This window comes from Salvelinus fontinalis, chromosome 36 (genome assembly GCF_029448725.1).
Source record: "Salvelinus fontinalis isolate EN_2023a chromosome 36, ASM2944872v1, whole genome shotgun sequence".
Lineage (NCBI taxonomy): Eukaryota > Metazoa > Chordata > Actinopteri > Salmoniformes > Salmonidae > Salvelinus > Salvelinus fontinalis.
In genome coordinates, this window is record NC_074700.1 from 6,654,261 (window position 1) to 6,662,032 (window position 7,772).

The window sequence follows — 7,772 nt, forward strand, 5'->3', positions numbered from 1 at the left end:
TTGTTTAGGTATCCAGTGTGTGTGTCTGTTGTTGAGGTATCCAATGTTTGTGTGTTGTTGAGGTATCCAGTGTATGTGTGTTGTTGAGGTATCCAATGTTTGTGTGTTGTTGAGGTATCCAGTGTTTATGTGTTGTTGAGGTATCCAATGTTTGTGTGTTGTTGAGGTATCCAGTGTGTGTGTGTTGTTGAGGTATCCAGTGTTCATGTTGTTGAGGTATCCAATGTTTGTGTGTTGTTGAGGTATCCAGTGTGTGTGTGTTGTTGAGGTATCCAGTGTGTGTGTCTGTTGTTGAGGTATCCAGTGTTTGTGTGTTGTTGAGGTATCCAGTGTTTATGTGTGTTGTTGAGGTATCCAATGTTTTTGTGTTGTTGAGGTATCCAGTGTTTGTGTGTTGTTGAGGTATCCAATGTTTGTGTGTTGTTGAGGTATCCAGTGTTCATGTTGTTGAAGTATCCAGTGTTTGTGTGTTGTTGAGGTATCCAGTGTCTGTGTTCATGTTGTTGAGGTATCCAGTGTGTGTGTCTGTTGTTGAGGTATCCAATGTTTGTGTGTTGTTGAGGTATCCAATGTTTATGTGTGTTGTTGAGGTATCCAATGTTTGTGTGTTGTTGAGGTATCCAGTGTTTATGTGTGTTGTTGAGGTATCCAATGTTTGTGTGTTGTTGAGGTATCCAGTGTTCATGTTGTTGAAGTATCCAGTGTTTGTGTGTTGTTGAGGTATCCAGTGTCTGTGTTTGTGTTGTTGAGGTATCCAGTGTTCATGTTGTTGAGGTATCCAGTGTGTGTGTCTGTTGTTGAGGTATCCAATGTTTGTGTTGTTGAGGTATCCAGTGTTTGTGTGTTGTTGAGGTATGCAGTGTCTGTGTTTGTGTTGTTGAGGTATCCAGTGTTCATGTTGTTGAGGTATCCAGTGTTTGTGTGTTGTTGAGGTATGCAGTGTCTGTGTTTGTGTTGTTGAGGTATCCAGTGTTCATGTTGTTGAGGTATCCAGTGTTTGTGTGTTGTTGAGGTATGCAGTGTCTGTGTTTGTGTTGTTGAGGTATCCAGTGTTCATGTTGTTGAGGTATCCAGTGTTTGTGTGTTGTTGAGGTATGCAGTGTCTGTGTTTGTGTTGTTGAGGTATCCAGTGTTCATGTTGTTGAAGTATCCAGTGTTTGTGTGTTGTTGAGGTATGCAGTGTCTGTGTTGTTGAGGTATCCAGTGTTCATGTTGTTGAGGTATCCAGTGTTTGCGTCTGTTGTAGAGGTGTCCGGTGTTTATGTGTGAGTGTTTGTGTGTTGTTGAGGTATCAAATGTTTGTGTCTATTGAGGTATCCAGTGTTTGTGTCCATTGTTGGGGTATCCAGTGTTTGTGTCCATTGTTGAGGTATCCAGTGTGTGTGTGTGCCTGCTGTATCTCTTAGCCTCCCAAACACAGTGGTTCCCTCCCTAAAGGGGTTAACACACGTTGATTGGCCTGGAACCCTTCATTTTGGCTCAAAGACAAGCCGCTTTACAATATGCATGGGATAATTGGGATTAGTAGCAGTTTTATATGTAAAGTATATTCATTAAATGCATATTCATTTAGAGAATTCTTGGCAGGCTGGTAGGTGGCTTCTCCATACACATATGTTCCGCTGTAAACATTTACAGTGAATGGCTTTGACTGTGAAAGACTTGAAACTGGTCAAAGTTGACTTTTTCAGTGTATAAACGGCAACGTCTGACCTGGGCCGTTTAGAAAACGCTTCGAATTATCTTGTTCCCAGCTCAGAGACAGGAAAATCTATGCCTCAATTTATAGCACTTCAACACCACTCTAAATGTCCCTCAATATAACAGAATTAAAGGGAGACACGCTGATTCAACAAACTGAATGATGCCTTTAACGACAGTCGTTTGTTGGGAATTTTATGTATTTGCTTTGTGAATTGTTGGGATTTTCTGAGAACGTACAATTGCTTCACACAGCTGCATTCTTCTACTCTCATACTCCAAAACTCATAATAACATTACATTTACATGTTAGTCATGTGTGACCCACCATCTCTTTTCAGTCTTATGTACAACATTTAACAATTGTTTTCTCTTTTTACATTGGATAAAAGTACAGATGCTTCAAAACGGTATATCATACACTGCAGTTGGAGGAAACATGGGTAAGTAATGCTGCTTTAAATGTTGATAAATTTATAATCCCATTTAGGAGAAAAGGGCATTCAAACATTTTGCTGTGATTTTCACACATCCTCTACATTAATACTTTGGAAACATATATTTAGAAAAGGAATACTTTTCTATAGGAATACTAATACCAAGTTACCCCATTAGGCAAACCATGTACAGTATTATATTGCCTATTGCTGTATAATAAAAATAACCTTTCACATTGAACAGCTACAGTGCTGTTCTTTGTTTACGCCCATTTAGCATCGTTCACACACTCTAAAGGCTTAGACCTACCCATCTCTTAAAAAATTCACATTGGAACACGTGACCATGGCAATGTGCTAAAGCAGTGAGGTAGTGTTTAAAAAACTAAGACAATATTTCAACAATACTTTATTAACTTCCAGTGCTAAAGGTAGTAGCCTACAAGTACGAAAAACTTAAAAACACCCAAACACAAAGGCTGAGGTAAAAACAATATATTGACCTAGGCCTATATCACAAGATCATTAGAATAACTTTGGTTCAGGTTATGATATGAACAAAGGAATCTAGCCTGAGAGCATATTTCTATCCTGCCCTTTGGAGCAGGACATAGTGTCCATGGCCTTTTCATTGCAAACATCCTGATCTCCTCAAAAAAATATGTTTGCCGGGTTGTGTCCAGTCCGGGGGATGCATTCACATGTCTGGGAGGAAGGACATCAACATTGCACAGCAGCTGGAACCTGGTTCCATCTGAGTGAAAGCTCCTTGGCCACAACACCAGACTCCAGACAATTCAAGCTGTAAAGGAGGAAAGCAGAGAAAAATAGACAAGACATAAATACCTTGCATACCAGCAATAACATTCATTGACCCCCAAATTCAACCTATAAACTTAAAGTACAAAGACAATATACCTGATGTGTTGCATGTTCACCCTCAATCATCTCCTTTTACTGGTGGCAGAGAGCAGGTTCATGCTGAAAGACCACAAACATGTGTTAAAATGAATTTATTCATGTACTATAGTTTGTTACTGCTTGTTGACTGCTACAGCTGTACTAAAACGCCCTGTAACTGCTTCCAGCCCAACAATGGCAATGCAGACACAAGATAACTAGCTAGATTTAGCAAACATTCATAATTACCAACTGGTAAATGGCAATGATCAATTTAGCAAGCTAGTTGAACATTGCAAAAAAACTTGACATCTATAATCCAATAATTAGCTAGCTATTTGGCGATCATTTCATCGTGGCAAGCTAACTCGCCAATTTAAGATGTGTCCCTATAACGTAACATGCGGTTTGATAAGCTTGTTAATCGATTAGTATTTGCACCACAGTGGCTATTTTCGGTAGCTAGTGGCCTGCTCAGTTAGCTGGGTTAACGTTGCTTCGTCCCGCAATGAGCCATATGTAAACAATGGATAAAGCAAGCTATAACGGTGCCTGTATGCAACTGTCTAGCTAGCTATTTAGCTAACAATAGCTAGCAATGAAAACAACTTTGATACAGTTGAGACGTTGGCACTTTAAAAGTAGACTCTTACCAGTGTATGGATTATGATGATTCACGGCAGATTGAAACACTTTCAAAATAATCCTTCACACTGTGCTTCAACCAGCCCAGACTGCTTTGGGTCGTTCGCGATGGAGTCGGCTCTAAGAGCTCTTGTAGGTGAACGTTGGGAGCCGGCTCGCATATCAGAAGAGTCGAATCTATTTATGAAAATAAAATAGAAATTAAGATATAAATAATCAAAAGATTTAAATTAATAGAATTAACTAATTAAAAGAACGAAAAAATATATCAAATAATATAGGCCTAAATGCTCAAGTTCGTTCTGACTGTCTGCTCAGACTAACAGCCTCACCTGTTGTTCCTGTCAATCAGACATGCAGTGTCAACCAATGAACCAAAGATGCGTGAGGGAGGGCTGAGCCAACTCACTCACAGTCACACACTTAGCAGCTGAGGAGAGAGAGGAAGGACAGCTGTGAAAACAACAGCTGGAAAATGAGTCGGAAGCACGGGAGCATTTGGATGCATTTTAATAATGTAGACAATGTTAGAGCAGTGTAGTGTAGAATTTGCCAAAACAAAATCTCATATAAAGCCGGCTCTACGCACAACCTACACCGGCATATGTGAACTGTGCGCCCAACTGTGAAGCTAGCTGTAGTGGAGCTTCGAGAAACTAGCGGGCCTGTTAGTGATAGTGGTGGAGCCAGCACCTCCACATGTGGAGATGTATCCACTCAGTCAAGTAGGCCTACTACGCAGTCTTCTATGGACCAGTTTATGCCAAAGTCTATGTCTGTAGCAAAACAAGGCCAAATTGATATTCCATTGGCTAAAACTATTGCCACCGATTTCCAGCCATTTTCAATCGTGGAGGACAGAGGTTTTAGAAATTATAGCAAAAGTCTAAATCCAATGTACACAATTCCAAGCAGGAAAACCCTTTCAAAATCACTTATTCCACAACTGTACGAGAGCACACAGGCTTCAGTGCGGGAAAGAGTCCAAAAAGCTACTGCAGTTTGCCTTACCACTGACTGCTGGACATCAAGAGTAACCACTTCTTACATGTCGGTTGCATGTCACTTCATTGAAGATTTTTAGATGTCTAGCTGTCTTCTGGACTGCTTTGAGTTCAGCGACAGACACACCTCAGAGAACTTGGCTGGGGAACTGTTGAAAGTGGCCAGAGAATGGCAAGTAGATGGAAAATTGGTCTGTTGTGTTAGCAACAATGCAGCTAACATAACTAAAGCCATGATTTTTTTTTTTTAAATGGACCCATCATCAATGTCTTGCCCACACAATCAACCTGATTGTAAGAGATGCTCTGAAGGTGATGAAGCCCACTGTAGACATAGTGAAAGCAGCTGTGGAATACTTCCACAGGAGCACAGTAGGTGCTGAAAAACTGGTCTACACAATGCCAGCTGGGGATGCCTGAGCTGATGCCTAAACAAGACTGCACTAAAAGGTTGAATTAAAAATGTTATATTTTGAAACGGTTTCTTGAGTCAAAGGATGCCATCATCTCTACCCTGGCCATTGTCAATGCACCTGTTGATGCTCTGACCCAAGAGGAATGGGAGGTGGTGGAGGAGGTGTGCAGAGTCCTGGAACCTTTTGAGCAGGTCACTGTGGAGATCAGTGGAGAGAGGTACGGTAAGCAGTTATTACTACATCATTATTTAATCCAGTATTATATATGTATATGAGCAGTAGATGAGAATGTAGTATCAGTAGACAAAACATGAACCTGAACTAATAAGTTACTGTACTCTCTTTTCAGCTATGTGACAGCCTCAACAATGATAGTCCTGTGTAAGGGTCTGTAGTGAATCACAGCCAGCCGCAAGAGAGAAGCAAAATGTAACCACAGGACATGTGACAGAGTTGATGGACACCCTATGTTCATCAATGGACAGAAAGTTCCACAGAATGGAATATAATCACGTGCTATCAGAAACCGCTGCACTTGACCCCAGGTTTAAGAAGTTAGCCTTCAGTGATGCCAGAGTGATTGATGAGGCTCTTCAAAGAATAACCCCAGCAGTCAGCTGGCTCAGGCACCAGGACAACAGGAAGAAGAGGGATCAGATGGAGCAGAAGCACCAGCAGTAGTGCCACAAACGTCTGCTGTTTGGATGCTGTTTGACGAGAGAGCAACTGGGGATGCAGCACGAAGGAATCCCTCAGCAGATGCCATAATGGAGGTCCGATCCTATTTGGAGGAGCCCCTCCTTCAAAGATCTGCAGATCCTCTGAGCTGGTGGAAGAACAAGGCCTCTGTCTATCCACGGCTTACTAAAGTCATGACAGGGAGACTCTGCATAGTGGCCACATCCGTTCCCTTTGAGAGGGTATTCTCGAAAACGGGATAAATAATTACTGAGAGAAGAAACCGCATCAGCCCCTCGAAAGTGAGGCAGCTTGCATTTCTGAATGCAAATGTCTCATAAAAGCAAAATATGGTCAGCATTGCCGTGTGCTGCTGGTTATAACATGGCAACAAAGAAGAGAGAGAAAAGAGGGACCAGTTTAATGTTTTAAGTGGAATGCTGCAGTTTTGCACATTGTTATTTAATTTTCTTTGATATGGTGCAATATTCTGTTATGCTGTTCAGATTGTATTCGTTTTGAATGGTTAGATTTATATGCACTTTGTTTCTTTACATTAAAGTTAGACTTTAAATGTAAATGTTTAATAGCATTCTTTTTCATAACAAACCAATGCATTTTTAAATACATTGTGGTTAAGGTAGAGTATGATTTCAGTTAATAATTTAATTAGAATTGTTTTAACACCAATCATAGTCAAACTATCGCAAACTGTTTGACTTGAAAAAATACTAAACATATATTTTTTAGGGAGCCGTTTGTGAGCCAAAAGAGCCGGCCCTTTTTGGTGAGCTGAGCCGAACGAGCCGGCACACTGAAAAGAGCCGGAATGCCTATCACTACCAGACAGCTTTAGCCACTGAAGACAGAGCTAGTCGATACCAGCAGCTCTATTCAGGACAACAATGTTAATGAAAACTGTAGCAACTTTTTTTTTACCCCTTTTCTCCCCAGAATGGCCGTCATTACTTGTGATTAATGTGTTAGTGAGAATGGTTGCTGATAACTACTTTATTGAGGAAAAATGTACTGGCGATGACTGTGATATGCGGTTGTCCCAAGAAGCCATTTTAAAATGAATGCACTAACTGTAAATTGTTCTGGATTAGAACGTCTGCTAAATGTGTCCCGTTACAGAAAACTGAGTATATGACGCACGTCACTAGATCACAGGAGAGGCATCTTTTCATCAAAATGCGAGCAATTAAAAAAAAAAAAACAGCGATACCGGTGTCAACTGGATTATGGATGGGCGTGAAATTGTCACAATCCATGTCAGGGGTGCTCAGTTAACAACTAGGCCAGGGTTTTGCCATCGACTGTTAGGGGGCCGATGGAACGTGACATGAGGAGAAATAACGGCAGGAACTGTGGCAAGGCCGGATTAGATTAGCACACTGGAAACAGGTGGTCTTTTATTGGGTGTGTGATACCGTCAGGGCTCCTCTAAAACGGGTTGAGACACGCACGCACACGCACACACGCACACACACACACACACACACACACACACACACACACACACACACACACACACACACACACACACACACACACACACACACACACACACACACACACACACACACACACAGAAACTCAGTGAGCAGGGAGAGGCACAAAGCTCTGGTGTTTGACACCAAAGGAAAACTCTGAATCAGTTGTCATGTTGAATGAATGTGACACATGCAGTCTGATGTTGCGGTCAATGATGGTGAAAAGCACAGAAGATGGGGGGGATAATGTAGTATTGGCTAACACTGAGGCATTTGTTGAGTGAGAAAGCCAGGAGGCTATACAGCTGTCTTATGGGCAGAAACCACAATTGAAGTCTAGTCTGAACAAGAGAGGGAAGTGGGATTCTGGGGCAGTTTGCCAAACAAGCTACTGTATGCACCCAACTGTACAGTCGAAGTCAGAAGTTTACATACACCTTAGCCAAATAAATTTAAACTCAGTTTTTCACAATTCCTGACATTTAATCCTAGTAA

General features: G+C 41.4%; 1 long non-coding RNA gene across 1 annotated transcript; it reads right to left on the minus strand.

Moving 5' to 3' along the window:
* Window positions 1-488: 488 nt before the first annotated feature.
* Window positions 489-7,345, minus strand: LOC129835104 (uncharacterized). The gene is made up of 4 exons (XR_008756379.1): window positions 4,016-7,345; window positions 3,692-3,860; window positions 3,057-3,119; window positions 489-2,940 (listed from the first exon to the last, which is right to left on the minus strand). It is a non-coding gene; the product is annotated as an uncharacterized LOC129835104 (long non-coding RNA).
* Window positions 7,346-7,772: the final 427 nt, after the last annotated feature.